The following is a 16,615-nucleotide window of genomic DNA, read 5'->3' as shown; positions in this document are numbered from 1 at the left end:
ACATATTCCCTCATACATGTACAATCTTCCTATTAACATCCTGAAACAGAGTACTGGTTAAAATTGATGAATGTACATTGCATATCATTATCACCCAAAGTCAGAGATTAGGGCTCACTATTTTTGTTGCACATCTGTGGGTCTAACAAATATATAATGACATATAATATAGTATCATACAGAATAGTATCAATGTCCTAAAAGTACTCTTGGCTCTGACTTCAGATTTTTGCCATTTCCAGAATGACTTACGGTTGGGACAAATAGGGGATATAAGCTTTTCCGGTCACTTTGACTTCTCACATATCTTTGATGAATCTTAGCGACAACGTCACTTAGCAACTCTTTTTGTAGACTTATTTGTTTCCAGTACAATAAGGCCTCCCCCGCTTGTCTTTGTTTATCTATGTTAAGTCCATCCCATCCCACAGGGTCCTCACTGGACCAACCTTTTGTTTAATTTGGAGCTTCTCTACTACGAATGCATAATCCAATTTGTAAATAGGCTCTGTCATCAGAAGTAGTCCCCAAGATATGCTCTCGCAATTAAGTCATGAAGCACTGGCTGGACCAAACTTACCTTGCAGTAATTATTTCAGCTACTGTTAAGAATAACTGCACCTACATCCTATCCAGGACAGTAACCTTGTTCTCTTTCGTAGACGTCTGTAATTCTCAATCAGCCCATTGAAGTATCTCTCCCTTTTTGGTTTTTCCAGACCAGGTTTCCCCGTGTGGCCCTGGCTGTCCTGGAACTCGCCCTGTAAACCAGGCTGGCCTCGAACTCAGAGATCTGCCTACCTCTGCCTCCCTACTGCTGGAATTAGAGACATGTGCCACCACTGCCTGGCTCTATTTAAGTCTCTTACATTCTCCCATCCTTAGAATTAATTTTGAATGCTGAGTGTCAGGGCACTAGCGCACTACCTATACTTAAGAATGATAGTTCAGCATTATCTAGAAGGATAAAGCTTTGTTGTCTGTTTAGTCTTCTGTTACACTGTTTTTTGTAGGTTGTAATAACACAGTAAAGATTTTGTACAATTAGCGAGCAAAAGCTTAAGTGTAAACAAACCCCGTAGTTTCTCTTAAAAAAAAAAAAATTGTTCTGGATTCCTATTTTGTCTTGCTAGAGGAGGCAAAATGGAAGTTTCCGGTGGTTTGCTGCTTTTTCTTGCCCTTTTAGCCATGAACAGGACGCCGGGCTTAGACTTAAAGCTCCTAATACCTGCAACTCGCGGCCGGCGGGCTCAACACTGCCGCTGATCTGCTGCAAACCAACTCCTGGCTCCGGGTCAACCGAGAGCCGCGTTCCGGGGGCGGGATTTCCGTAGGGGGCGGAGCCTCCCGCTGCCGCCTAGCGGGGTGGGGGTCTGGGGGAGCCGCGGGGTGGGCGGGGCGAGCCGCGCGGGGTGGGCGGGGCGTGCCGCGGCGGAGGGCGGGGCGTGCCGCAGGGACTTCCCCTGGGCTGAGCTGCGCAGCGGGTGCGCGGGGAATGGGGTGGCGGGTCCGGGCGGCCAGGCGTGCGGGTGGGCTCGGGGAGACCCCTCGGTGCTCCGGGCGGGGTTCTCTTACCCCGGGGTCGGCCTCGGACACGGGGCGTTGCTGGGAGGCGGGGAGCCGCTCGGCCGCTACTCGTGCGACCGTGGCGAGCATGCGTGCGTGCGCGTGTTCCAGCGAGGCCGCGCGGCTGCCCTCTCCGTCTTCTGTCCTTCTTTCTCTCTCAGTTAGGGAACCCGAGCCCCGATCGGGGCAAGTAGGCGGCCTCTCCTCGCTGGTCAGGGGTGCCCGCAGAGCGGCCGGGAGGTAGCGCTGCTCCCGGAGTAGTGGGCAGCTGGTGGGAGCTGCTCAGGCTCGAGCCACAAGGATTTTAAAGGACCTGTCTCTGTCGTTTTTACTTTTAGGATTTTGGCCAAATTGGGCGAGGGTACAATATTACCACTTACCCCTTCTCACCGAGGAAGAGCGGGAGAAAGGGTAAGTAAGTATCGCTTAGGGGCGGAAGGAGCCAAGACTATTTATTCTTCGAGAGGGGAAACTCTGCCCCTGGGAACCTGGGTCCAAATTCCACTTGTTATCAGAGACTGGAGACCCACCTTCAAAGGTCACTGGCCCCAAGCTCAAGCCCTCCTTTAGGTTTCTGAAGTCTGTATAGTCTGCTGGAAGTTTAAACAGCTTTTTAAGTCACCTGACAGAAAACTCATTTCCTTTCAGAACCTCTTTAACCTGGCACATTGATGTTTCAGTCCCTCTCTGGCCCCTTGTCTTGAGGTAGCATTCACCAGTAGGGTGTTAGGTAATCCTTGGTAATTACCCCTCCAGGAATCTGTACATTTTAAAACCTGCCAACCGGGGAAAGAAGCACACAGGACCCCCATAAAGGCAATAGCAATATCATATACTTGAAATTCTAATGTGATCTTTCAGAATTATAGAAGAAAGAATTCGTCCTCAAGCAGTCTATGCTTTTCTGAAAAGTTATGTTGAAGTCCTAGGAAGTTTACTGAGATTTTTCGGTGTCATCTCTTTCCATTGGTTCTTCCCTGAGACCTCTCTTCTTTCTCCAACACACTGCTTCCCTAGTCTCTATGTGGTGATATAGCTTCTCTCAGAAACCCTCCAGCATTAAATATGTCACTGGTAACATTTACCTAAAATTCAGGTTAGCTATAAGCAAGGATAGGAATCCACATGTGTGTATACTTACGAAAGCTAGACTTACCCTCAGTGGCTATCCTGGCACAGGCCACACATGAACCCGGCTTCCTTGTGAAGTTGTGGAGGTTCACACAATTCATGAAAAACTAGGACATGGTTGTTTATTAATGAGGGGCTCTACTTATGATGTCTTTTCACCCTGTGTTGAATGAACGCTGATTAAAATGGGGTCTGGAGAGCTGGTGGTGATGGCTCTCATCTTTGGTCCCAACAGAGACAGCCTGGTTTATATAGGGAGTTCTAGGCCAGCCAGAGACACACAGCGAGACCTGGTCTCAAAGATAAAACAAACGAAATCCCGTAAACAAACAAAACAGGATGTGGAGAATGAGACTGCGCGAGATGGCCTTTTTGGGGGCTGGGCCTTTCTCAGGTTTCTGTGGAAGTTTTGAATAATTACGTGTAAATGTGCAAGAACTTCCCTCTGCTGCCGTCTCAGTGGCTTACGGCTCTGCAGTGTTGTGTGAGAACAGTGCTCTATCATTCCACTTCTCCGGAAGAGTCAGAAGTAAACTCTCAGGGGTGACTAGCCGCGGAGATTTGTTTTCCATAATCCATAGTGTTCTAGTCATTTTCCGGAGCAGTGGATGCATTGTTCGGGCCCAATGACTGGATGAGAATAACGCTTTGAGTTGTTCTCCAAGAAGGCTTAATTTTAGAAACAGGGCGACGGCTAAGGGTGGTGTACTTAGGGGAGCAGTACCTAAACACACCTGCCTTGGGGTTCTGTACAGTTAACCCATTTCGTTATTGGCCTGAGAATAGGTTACGGTCAAAATTAAGTTACTTAAGGTTAACTCTTACAGGAGTATGAAAGAAAAACTGGAGTCTAATGTAAATCTACCTCAGATTTTTTTTTTTTTAAATATTTTGGTATTCACCTTTTCAAGGTTTTGTACCATGTGTTAAGTTCACAGCTACATGTTAATTAGGCATACAGCTGGGGCATTTCTCTGTATTAAACATACAATGTCATGTACATAGTATATATATGTTACCGTTACTTGGTGAAACTGTAAATTTTTTCCTTTTCTCCTATTCTTTTGGCTGTTTGCCACTAGTCCAGGCACTCCCTAAAATCCTCATGTGGAAGAGTCATCCATTTTATAGCCTTGTGTTTCTGAGGCGATGGAGGTCAGACCCGGGCCCTGCCCCTGCTCAGACAGTTACTCTACTACACAACCTCTGCCCAGCCTCCACACTTCCTCACTATGTGACTCAGGCTGGTCTTGAACTGGAAATCTTCCTGTTTCAGGCTCCTGAGTGCTGGGATTCCAGGAGCGTGCCGCCCCATCCGGCATCGTTTCTGTAATCTTCCATGCAGCCTTGAATCCGAGTCTTTGTTTTCTTTGCTCTGTCACTTGAGAGTGGTTACAGCTTCCCTGCTGCTGGATTCGATGCTCTCTAAATAGAACAGTGCAGGCCTAGAAATGAAGACTGGACGAAGCAGAGCCTGGCATGCGTGTGTTCGCTGTCCTGTGTCTCCATCTGATCGCCCAACATTTTCTTTCTTTTTTAAATTTATTTTTATTTTGTATGCATTGGTGTTTTGCCTGCATGTGTGTCTTATGCAGGTTTTGGATCACCTGGAACTGGAATTACAGACAGATGTGAGCTGCAACCTGGGTGCTGGGGACTGAACCCAGGTCCTCTGGAAGAGCAGCCATTACTCTTAACTGCTGAGCCAACTTTCCTGCCTTCCCTATCATTTGCTTATGACCTTCCTTTGCACAGAGACAGGCAGCCTAGAACCCGTTTTCCCTAAGTGCTAAGTCTGATTTATGCATTTTCATAATGTGGATGACATGTATCTCCTGCACCTGGTCCCAGAGTTTCTGAAACAAAGACCCCCCCTCCCCCCATGTGGCTTGATTTTCCTCTATCAGATCATTCTACAGTCCTGCCTAAGGAGTGTCAGCTTGAGAACAAGAGAAAGGGTTTCTATCTGTGTGTGTGTGTGTGTGTGTGTGTGTGTGTGTGTGTGTGTGTAAAAGAGCTCTGACACCATTCCCAAAGTGAGACAGGCGGCCTACCACATTTTTCTGAGTGCTCAAAGTTAGGATTTCTGTTTCAGAAATATCTTTGGTTTATAAGCATTATAATAAAAATGCTGATGCTTCGTGTCCAAACTGTCATGATTTTGCCAAGTTGTGGGTCTGATATACAGCTAAGCTGTGCATTTAGTGTATCTAATACTGTGTTTGTAGCTGAGAAAGACAAGTCCACAGACGTCTGACTTCACACCAGACATCTGCTTTCGCTCTGCTGAGGCGCACACTCTGTCAGGAGATTATAGGCCTATCAGCTGTACTGCTGCAGTCTGTGGTGTTTCTATTATGAGCACTGGTCTCCAGGGCCCAGTGTGATGTTTTATTTAAATGACAGCACCTGGTCATAGAAGCACATTTCCCATGGGTGTTCTTACAAGTTAACAAGAGGATGTAGTTCCTATTCTTGGAGAGTTTTTACACTAAGTTTTTATAGGAGGAAAATTGTCTTAAAAGCAAAACCTCAGTCTAGAACCTGTTGAGCTGAGTGTCCTGGTTCATGTCTGTTCAAGAACCTAAGCACTAAGGAGGCACAGGCAGGCTAATTTTGAATTCTAGGCTAGCCATGTCTAAGACCTTTTTTTTTTTTTTTTAAATTTAAAAACCTGATATGTTTTTAAAAGTGATTTTCCTCTCTCTTTCTCTCTCTCTCACTTTCTTTTTTGAGACAGGGTTTCTTAGGTTTCCCTGGCTGTTCTGGAACTTGCTCTGTAGATCAGGCTGGCCTGGAACTCAGGAATCCACCTGCTTCTAGCTTCTGAGTTAAAAAGTCCGTTTTCAGGTCTGTTTTCTTTCATGTTAACAAACGAACTTACAGAAAAAGAAGCAACAGTAGCATTTGGTTTTTCGGGTTACAGTACTTTTAAAGCCTTTTAAACCATCACATGCTGTTCGAGATGTGTGCTCCCAGAGGCTTTAAACTTTTCCACTTACATTCCCTGTTGTCTAACAAACTTTTAAACAACTCTTGGCATATAGGGTATGTAAAGTAGGTATATAAATCAAACATGTACTTACAATAAGTCATGAAGCAATTCATTTAAAAATAGTTGTTTGATGTATGAATGCCTTCACCATTTATTACAGAAGAGAAATTTGCATGGTAATGAAATAGATGTTCTCATTTATTTGCATACAGAATTAAATCTTGCCTGGAGACTAGATACTTCAGGACTTAGAACATCTTCAGCATTTTTCACAGAGGGTATATATTCTGATGTTATAATCATCAGTTCCAAGAATGTTGCTTCATATAAATATGTAGTAAAAATGACAGAAATGTGCTTAGGACCACCTCAGAAACTCTTGGACATTCTATTCCAACCCCAAGCCAACATTTTCTTTAAGTTTAATTACTTTGGATGGAATTCAAGTCAGCAACTTAAACAGTAATTTTTGAAATCAACTGTTCTAGAGCTGGGCATGGAGGTTATCCTGGTCTCATGGAGCCAGCTCTAAGATAGTCAGGGCGAGGGCTACACAGAGAAACCCTGTCCTGAAAAACAACAACAACAACAACAACAACAAAACCCAGCAACAAAGAAAGCTGTTATGTTTCTGTAAGAGCAGAACCCTTTGCGTGTACAGGAAAACCACTGGAATCTCTAACGTACAGTCATTTCAGATGGAAGCCGAGGTGTTTGAGCAGCGTTCTGTGTCACATGGTGTGGCAGCATGTGTGCTGTGAAGTGACGTCTCATGGCACAGCTTTGGCCAGCACTTCAAGAGACTCCCTCAGCTTGTTTTGCATCAGATTCTGAATTAACCTTTGGTCATTAGGCACTCAGAAACCTTTTATTGCTGCCAAGGTTTTGTATTTGTTTTTATTTTTTATTTATTTATTTATTTATTTATTTATTTATTTATTTATTTATTTATTTATTTTTTTGTGAGCTGTCCTGTCCCATGGTGTTTTATTCTTCAACTCTCTCTCTATATATATAACTCTGGGGTTGTAATTCCCATTTAAAAGGCTGGTCTAACTGAAACGCATAGTAGTATTTTGCAGAAGATTGTATTCTGATAATTCAGCATGGCTGAAACACATCCTCTTACATGGATGTTGAGGGTCATCGATAAATGCTGGAGGCCTGTCCTTTTGGATTTGAGAGAGGACTGTGTGATCTTGGAAACAGTTCCTCATCTGAAAGAAGGGGTGTTACTCATGGTTGCTGTGAGATTCAGTGATTGTAAAGTACAGTGACTGCCAGAAAATGGGTTGTTGGTCAATAGTAGCTTCATTTTTCTTCCCGGTCTTGATTCCTCTCCCTGCTTACATCCAGACTAACCTGAGAGCCGGGCTTGCAGCTCCAGTAAGAGGAGCTTCCCATAGGATCTGGATTTGGTAGTGGGAGCTGAGACAGGGTATGCAGAATATCGACAAGGGGAGCAATGGAGAGCTGATAGGGAAGGAACCAGTCTTTTGCTCAGTCCAAGGGCACAGCTTAACGAGATGGTTTGTTTTTTAGGGGGACTGGGGATGGGAGTCACAGAAAGAGCCATGTTTTTGCTAGCCTCTTTTGTGATTGGTTTTATTGGGACCTTTTTTTTTCGGGGGTGTGTGTGTGTCTCACTATGTAGTTCTAGCTATCTTAGAACTCACTCTGTAGATTAGACTGGCCTTGAACTCACAGAGATCTACCTGCCTCTTCCTCCTAAGTGCTGGGATAAAAGGCATGTGCCACCATGCCCAGCCATATTGGGAATTCTTAGATCCTTATTTCCTGTTTATTTAAATAATAAGTTTTTTTTTTTGTTTTGTTACATTGGTAATATTCGAATAACCATATCTTTCTATTTCTTTATAATTAAATGGAATTAGAAATAGCTGCTTATACTTAGGCTTTTATGTGTTAAGTTCAATTGATTTTCTTATAACCTTATTGAGTTATTTCTTATAACCTTATTGGTTATTTCTTATAACCTATTATCATTTATACCGTCCCCTACTTCTTTCTTTTAGTTACATGCTGTACATGTCAAATTAGTGCCTGCTAATGGAAAGATGAGGAGACTCTATCCAAGGAGCTTATAGGACAGAAAGACTCTGGGTGTCTATGTACAGTTCAGATAGTATGCTGTTGCTTATAACAGCTTATGTACAGAGGGACCCAACAGGAGCTCTGTGTCCCTGACTAGAATGACAAGGAGTGGTTTCAGTGGTGGTTGTCTTTGGGCTCAGACTTGAAAACTGAAACAATTCTGGTGTGGTGGTGCATGCCTTTAATCCCAGCACTCTGGAGGCAGAGGCAGGTAGATCTCTGAGTTCAAGGCCAGCCTGGTCTGTAGAATGAGTTCCAGGACAGTTAGGACTATGTAGAGAGACCTTGTTTCAAACAGATAGCTCCCCCTTTCCCCTCCTGCCTCAAAGGAAAGAAAGCTGAGGCAGCCTGATAGGAACAGAGAGCATTCATTACCAGAAGCAACAGCATGAGTGGTTATGTGGTCATAGAATGGCCTGGGAGCGCTGTGTTGGTCTAGACTTGTTTATGTCAGTTATTTGCTGCATTCTACTCTTCGACATCCCCTCCCCATTTGTGTCCTGCTCCTCGGTTACCATTGCTTTGTTTCTCTCTGGATCTTGATGATTCCACATGTAAATGAGATCATGCATTAAGGAATAATTCTTTTCTGTTTCTGGCTTATTTCACTTAACCCAGATTCAACCATAATATGGCAAATGACAAGAGTTTCATTTTCTGATTTTGAGACAGGGTCATGCCATGTAGCCTAAGCTTTAAAGTCGTGATCCTTTTGCCTCAGCCTCACAAGTGCTGGGGTTATAGGTGTATTCTATTTAGTATCCATCTCTCCTTCTCTGCTAAAAAAAACACAGAATAGTATAATATTTCATTGTCTATTTATACCACACTTTCTTTATCCCTTTCCATGTTAGCAAATGCTTAGGTTATTTCTATATGTTCACATCTGTTAGATAAGGGACAGTTTTGGCCAACGTGTGGAAAAGGGGGAGCATTGGACAGCCATTTTTGAAACAACATGAGGTTCTAAAAAATTAAAAAGGGAAGGAATTTGAAACCAGCAGTCCTTCAGGGTATGCAATCAAAGAAAGGAATCACCATCATGTAAGGATGCTGGCCGCACTACCCGGGAGTCCTCCAGGGCTTCTCAAGAATGAGACCCGATGCTTTGTTTTTTAGAGAGAGGGTCAGTGTTATGCCAAGAGGAGGGAGCCCTGGTGAGCGAGCAAGGGCTGAATCACAGTAGCCCCCATGCATTCTGGGCATCATGCTTTCTTGTGACTGGAGACCAGCTTGTGTCTTTGTTTGCCTTCTTCCCTGGCTTATAGAGAAAACACCTGATTCTTCATCTTCTTTCTCCTCCTCCTCCTCCTCCTCCTCCTCCTCCTCCTCCTCCTTCTTTTCCCCCTTCCCTTCCTTCTCGTCCTCTGCTTATACCTCCATGATAGGAAGTTGGGCTTCCTGAGCTATGGCATATGTAAAAGTGGGATGCTTTAGTTTTCTTTTTCTTTTTCAGTTTGAATATTATTTATTCACTCATTATAACAAGTCAAAAGTAGTAATCAAAATTTTATGTCTTGTGTTATTTGAACTCCATAATTTGCTCATTAAGAACATATTAAGAAATCTACCTTAAATACTGTTTTAGTTAGGGTTGCTATTGTGATGAAACACCATGACAAGAGAAACCTGGGGATTGAAGGGTTTATTCAGCTTACATAGCACTGTTCATCATTGATGAAGTCAGGACAGGAACTCAAATGGCAGGAACCTGGAGGCAGGAGCCGGTGCAGAGGCCATGGAGGGGTGCTGCTTACTGGCTTGCTCCTCATGGCTTGCTTAGTCTGCTTTCTTATAGAACCCAGGACTACTAGCCAGCAATGGTACCACCCACCATGGGCTGGATCCTCTCCCATCAGTCACTAAGAAAATGCTTTATAGGCTGCTCCACAGCCTGATCTTATGAAGACATTTTCTTTATTTTTATTTTTCTTTATTTATTTTTATTATTTTATTTATTTATTTATTTTTGGTTTTTCGAGACAGGGTTTCTCTGTGTAGTTTTGCGCCTTTCCTGGAACTCACTTGGTAGCCCAGGCTGGCCTCGAACTCACAGAGATCCGCCTGGCGCCCTGGCATTTTCTCAATCAGGGTTTCTTCCTCTCTGATGTCTGTATTTTGTATGGAGTTGTCATAAATTAGCCAGCACAAATACCAAACATTGTTTATCTTTCATTGTTGGTGAATGTATACTTTTCATTTATGACTATTCCATACTAAGCATTCACTACATTAAACTATTAGTTTATATTATATAAAACTATTATATATATATATATAAACTATTAGTTTATATTAGACTTGATCCCCTTCATCTGACTCCCACTCCTGTCGTCCCCTCCTCTTCCCTACATGTCCCTTTCTCACATTCATATCTTTACTGATTTTAACAGTCTACTGCATAGAGATGCTTCTCTGATTAAGCGTGAGAGTCGCTGCTAGGTGTGGGGTATCCAAGTAGCACTTGGGAATCAAAGTCATATAGGCGGAAGCTTCTCTCCTGCCTGTCTGTTCCCAAATAACCGGCAGCCGCTACTTAAATAATTGACTCCAAGGCTTAATATTACTTATAAATGCTCAGCCAGTAGCTCAGGTTTATTACTGACTAGCTCTTACACTTAAATTAACCCATTATTCTTATCTATGTTTAGCCACATGGCTTGGTACCTTTTCTCAGTACACATTCTCATCTTGCTTCCTCTGCATCTGGCTGGTGACTCCTGACTCCACCCTTCCTCTTCCCAGCATTCTTAGTTTGGTCACCCCACCTATACTTCCTGCCTGGCTACTGGCCAATCAGTGTTTTATTAAATCAATTCGAGTGACAAATCTTTACAGTGTACAAGAGAATTATTCCACAGCAGAGGTAGATGCATCTCTGAGTTTGATGCCAATCTGTTCTACAGAGCGAGTTCCAGGACAGTCAGGGCTACACAGAGAAACCCTGGCTTGAAAAAGCAAACAAACAAACAAAGTGAGAAAAGAATTTGTATAAATATAAGTATTTAGGAAGTAGTTTGGTCCCATCTCAATTTAACTAACAACAATTGTGAATTTCCCTCTAGGTCTGTGACCTCCCCAGGCTTGGGTTTTGGACCAGGTTTATAGCATCAGGCATGTAGTCCCCCCTGTGGACTGGGCTTCAGTGCTAGTCCAAGAATGGTTGGTTACCCCCATTGCAAATTGTGCCACTATTGCACTGATCTTACCTGTAGGTTGATATTGTACTTCATGGGCTTGTAGCTGGGCAAGGCCGTTGATGCACTGTCTTTCCGGGCCGCCCGCATAGCACCTTCTGGCCCTGTGAAAGCTTGCCAGTAGGAAGAAGGTTCTAGCTTAGGTCCAGTGTGTGTTCTCTGTAGATGATGCATTTGTTTTCTATTGCTTTATAACATATAAGAGACTTAACTGGAAACAGTAGTCGTGTTTTTGTCATAGTTGTAAGTCACTAATTTAGGGGTCTCTCCCTCAGTGTCTCGTGGAATTCCTGTTAGATACCAGCAGGAGCTAAAATTACTGGAGTGTGGCTTAGTTTAAAATCGTCAATTCCAGGGTGACCTGGTCATATGGGCTCATTTGGCTGTCCAGTTAGTTTTGGCAAGGTCCATGGGGTTGTCCTCATATCATGGGAGCCAGCTTCCTCCAAGATACCACCATGGAAAGGGTAGTTCTTTTTATTGCTGATTCATCATTTTTAGATACTCTGTTGGCCTCATAGACTAGCTGTGCTTCAGCATGAAAGGGAAACTACACATGGGAATGAGACAAGGCTTGTTGGAGATCATCTTGTGGGGTTTGGCTGTGTGAGAGGTTAACAGCCTTAACCTGGCATAGGATTGCATTGAGGCTCAGGTAAGAATTTATGTGAGAGTCCTTTGTAAATCCTTAAAAGAGCATGTGAATGTGACAGAGTGATACTGTTCTCTTGGACCACTAAAGTATAGGCTGAATGGAAGTTAGAGTATTTTGCTTTGTGTCATGTTAATATTACAACTCCTTTGCCTGGTGGGACTTTTCCTCTCCTTCCCCCTTTTCTGCCTCCTCTTGCTCCTCTTCCGACCCGTTTCTCCTCCTCCAATTATTTTATATTCTATCATTATCTTCTATACTATTTTATGGTCAAGAAATCCCTCCCTTTAGTGATAAATTAAGAAGAAAAAGGTTTTAAGCATTTTTTTTCTTGTCTGTTGGGTGTGAAAATGACATATTGAATTGGAGAAAACCGGAAGTGGCAGTGGTGGTAGCAGGGACCTATCAGTCACCCGAGGTTTAACTTAAATTTTATCCTATGCAGTATATCTCCGTGAAGACTCTCGGTGTCTTACTTTTTGTGCCTCCCATTTAGCATTTTCTTTCCTTTCCTTTTTTTTTTTTTTTTTAGATTGTATTTGTTTTTAGACCAACAACATTTCTCGAAAACTAAATTTACAGACAAGGTTTCTTGTAGCTCTGGTGGCCTCGAATCTTCTTTTGATCCTCATGCCTCTACCTCTCCATTGTTGGTCTTCTACGGTGCTAGGGATTCAGGCTTTGAGGCAAACATTCTTCCATCTGAGCCACATCTCCAGTTCCATAGACTGGAGACTCCTTAAGGTGGGGAGACCTTACTCTCTTTCAATGTTTAACCCAGGGCTTTGGACTTCCTTTATGTCTAAGCAATATCCACCGAACAACTGTAGAATGCTGCTCTATGCAACTCCACTGAAATTTCAGATAAAGAGGGGGGTATTTTGTTCAGCTGAAACTGATGGTGGTTGTCTTAGTTACGGTTTCTGTTGCCGTGAAGACACACCATGACCAAGGCAATTCTTACAAAGGAAACTATTTAATTGAGGTGGCAGCTCACAGTTCTGTAGTCCATTATGATCAGGGTGGGAAGCGTGGTGTCTGGGAGTATGGCGGCTTGCAGATACACATGGTGCCAGCTACATCTTGATCGGAAGGCAACAGGAAATGAACTCAGACACTGGGTGGTATCTTGAGCATAGGAAACCTCAAAGCCTGCCCCAAGAGTGACACACTTCCTCCAACAAGGCCACACCCACTCCAACAGAGCCACACCTCCTAATAGTTCCGCTCCCTATGAGCTTATGGGGGCCGATTACATTCATATTACCACAGTAGTGGTGGCTTCAGCCAGATTCACCATCAAGCTTGTCTTTCATAGGTCCCTGAATTGCCAAAGGAGCCTTTACCTCTCTTGAGTAACTCAGTGGTTTAGAATGCATAGCCTAACCTCCTCACTGATCAAATCAAGTAAACAAGCAAACCCATGTACCCCAACAGTCAACAAGCAAATCCATGTATCCCAACAGTCATTCTTACGTGACTTTGAGAATCTCTGCTCCTGTACTCATATTGGAATCATGGCATAGCTTGATGTTTTCAACATAGAATACCCAGATGATAAAAATATACAACTTTCTTCCATGGAATAAGTCATAAAAATTTAATTTTTGCAATTTTCTCCCATTTTTTTTTCTGAAATAGGTCTTTGCAGTGACATTTTGACACAAATATCTTTCTTTTGAAAAATGTAACAGTTATGGTTACCTTTGGAAAAATAGTTTTGTTTTGTTTTGTATCTTCAGGACACATTGTAAAGACAGTCACCCTTGAAATGCAATTTGTCACTGTGTACAGCAAAGATGTCTTCCCAAAGAAGTGTTTGTAATGCCGTCACATTTATATTTTAGGATAATTTTACTCTGTGATTTTTCTACCTTGTGCAGCAACAAACAAATTCAGAGCTATTTGGGATTCTTTCTCTGCTGAACTCTGGCAGATTTTCTTGATTTCCTGCCCTAGGAATCCTTTTCTTCCTTAGCCGTAGCCAACCTGTCTTCAGCATCTCTATGCTCAGCCTCTTTCCTGTCTTTGGAGGGTGAGCAGGCTAGAGGTGCCACTTAGACATGAAGGAACATTGGGGGTATGCAGAGGGTTCCTCTGAAGGGTAGAATAGGTGGCCAGGGTTGTCCTTCCTTTACCAAATGGTAGTAGAGGGCCAGAGAAGGAAAAATAAGTTAAAAGAAAATGAGTGCCACTGTGCTTTTAAAAAAAAGTTATGTTATTTTCTGTGTATGGGTATTTTGACTATATGTATGTCTTTGTACCATGTGCATGCCTGGTACCCTTGGAACTGGAGTTATGGGTGGTTGTGAGCTATCATGTAGGTACTGGGAACTGAATGTTGGTCTTTTATGAGAGTGAGAAATATCCTTAACTGCTGAGCCATATTTCCAGTTCATGCTTTAGTTTTTTAAGAAACATTTTATTTTTTTCAGAGCTGTCTCAGGTTCATAGATAAATTAATAGAAGGTGCAGAATTTTCCCTCTCTTCCATATACCCAGCCTACTCCACTATTAACAAGGCCCTCTGGAGTAGTGTGGGGGACAGCTGATGAACCCAATTATACTTTAGTACCACCCAGACTACGTTGTTTAAGATGCATTCTGTGGGCTTAGACCAATAGGACATTTATCTGTCGTCATAACACCCTGTGCCCTAAAACCTCTGGTCACTTGAGAGTCTTCATAGCTTTTCACTTTCAAGAACATCAGAGCTGGAATCCTACAATGGGCAGCCCGTTCACTTTACTGTTGAGCTTGTTTGGTGTGGCAGATTGTTCATGGAACATCTTGATGTTTTCTAAGGAGCAGATTTGTTTAATAGATGCTTTAATAAGAGTTTGATTACTGTCGAATTCAAACAGTGAATGATTATTTAGTTTTTCTTTTAAATAATTTAGCATTGTTGTTCCATTAGGGCAAAGTGAAGCACCTGACAATTTAGAACTTTTAAAACATCCATTTTGTGTGTGTTTGTGAGCGCCTGTGTGCACCCACGTGTACACATGCATTACCCATCTTACCCACTCAAATTTTTAACTGACTAAAATAAAATTTAAATACAACCTTTTGTGATCTCACTGAAGGAGGGGACCTGATCCTGTATTAACTTCTTTTCTGATTTCTAGGACACCCCGAGGTTTACATCTTTATTTTATCTAGTTTGGGTATAAAATAATGTGTATCACACATTGATATGTGGAAGATAAAGGCTAATTTGTAGTAATCATTTTTTTCCCTTCTACTGTGTGTGGATCTTGGGGCTCAAATGGAAGTCACCGGGTGACAGAAAGTGCCTTTACTCAGTGAACCATCTTGCTGGCCCAAATGGTTTCTTCTTAATAAGTCCATTCCTCTTGTGTAAGAGAAGTCCTGTATCTCAACAGTACCGTGGGTTATTTGAGGTCTCTGAGATACACACACACACACACACACACACACACACACACACACACACACACACACACACATATATATATATAAAAGTCTGATGTTAATACTGTAAACATTCTTTAAATAAAATTTTAAAATAAAGCTTAAAAACAGGCATTAGATATATTTTTGTTATTATTTTTATTGTACTGCTCGGGACCCACAATGTGGATTGGGAAACAAAATTTCCTCAGGCTCTGCCATCTGCAGTGCAAACACGAACAAGACACTCTCTGAACTTCACTTTCCTTTTGGGAACATGGAGACAGCACACACATCAGAGATTATGATAAAGAGCCACTGGAACTCTTTGTCGGGTTTTAATTCTTTATAAAGTAATCTGAGGAGTTGGGGCTGGAGAGATGGCTCAGTGGTTAAGAGCAGAGCAGAGGACCTGTATCCAGCATCTGCATGGTGGCTTACAACTGTCACTCCATTTCCGGGGTACTGACACCCTCTTCTGGCCTCTGTGGGCACCAGGAATGCACACGGTGCACATATGCACATCTAGGCAGAACACTCATATATATAAAATGAAAATAGATCTTTAAAGAAAAATGTAATGGTTTATTTGGTTAATGAGTCATAGTTGGTTATTTTAAGTTAACCTTAGAAATATTTTCTTGGGGCTGGAGAGATGGCTTAGTGTTTAAGAGCACTGGCTACTCTTCCAGAGATCCTGGGTTAAATTTCCAGCATCCTCATGGTGGCTCAAAACCATCTGTAACTGTAGTCCCATGGGATACGATTCCTTTTTCTTATGTGTAGACATATATGTAGACAAAAGACCCATACACATAGAATAAATACATCCTTTTTTAAAAAGAAATTCTTCTTTAGTTTTATAGATAACTGATAAAAAAATACCCCAAAAGATGGTTATTGGTTGTATGTGAGGAAAAAAATGAATGTATTTATTCTTGGGTATGTCTCACTGATTAAACCTGCTTGTGTCTCCTTGTGAAAGGCTTTGGGATGTTTGCCTGTGTGCTTGGCTCCTAATCATATTTATTAGCCACTTGTCAGCTTGAGATGTTAGCTTTCCTTTCAAGAACATGAAATATATTGCTGCATTCTGTATGGGCTCAGAGACACATCATTTTCTCTTTATGGGAGGAAAAGCCTGACTCCCAGAGCCCTTATGGCCAGTGTCCATGTAGTTGAATTCAGCAGGGCAGAGTCGAGTGAGAGGTCCTGGGGAAGGGATGAAAACAACCCTGTGAAGTTGAAATCTGCAGGCAGGAAATAGTAAGTACAGTTGTAGTTTCAATCCAAATGTTCCTCTGCTTTAAGATGTTTAGGCTGGTCAGTGACAGCTGTATTAAGTTAGACAAAACTTTATTCTTTTTCCATCTGAGAAGGCGCAGCAGTTGCATCTAAGTGTAAATACCGTCTCTTCTCAGTCCCATTGGCATTTTCATTATATTGACTCTCAGCTTGTGTATATCTAGTAATTTGAAGTTTTTTTTTTTCCTTCCTATTACTTTGAAAATACAGCATAGGTTCAAAGACAGTATGACGGAACTT

The 16,615-nt window shown here is 42.4% G+C and overlaps 1 protein-coding gene across 5 annotated transcripts in view; it reads left to right on the top strand.

Annotated features, from left to right (window-relative positions):
* The first annotated feature begins 1,395 nt into the window (after positions 1–1,395).
* Positions 1,396–16,615, top strand: part of Immp2l (inner mitochondrial membrane peptidase subunit 2) — an 867,453-nt gene continuing 852,233 nt past the window's right edge. Inside the window, exons 1-2 of one of the 5 annotated variants that reach the window (XM_076550737.1) lie at positions 1,396–1,484; positions 1,905–1,977. The gene's annotated coding sequence lies outside the window, so the exon portion shown is untranslated. Of the gene's footprint in view, positions 1,485–1,673; positions 1,807–1,904; positions 1,982–16,615 lie in introns of those variants that run through there. The other 4 variants (XM_076550738.1, XM_076550736.1, XM_016007824.3 and 1 more) reach the window with 4 other exon arrangements.

This window comes from Peromyscus maniculatus, chromosome 14 (assembly GCF_049852395.1).
Source record: "Peromyscus maniculatus bairdii isolate BWxNUB_F1_BW_parent chromosome 14, HU_Pman_BW_mat_3.1, whole genome shotgun sequence".
Classification (NCBI taxonomy): Eukaryota; Metazoa; Chordata; class Mammalia; order Rodentia; family Cricetidae; genus Peromyscus; species Peromyscus maniculatus.
Note: the sequence above shows the minus strand (reverse complement) of the source record. Positions and strands in the feature narration are given on the sequence as shown.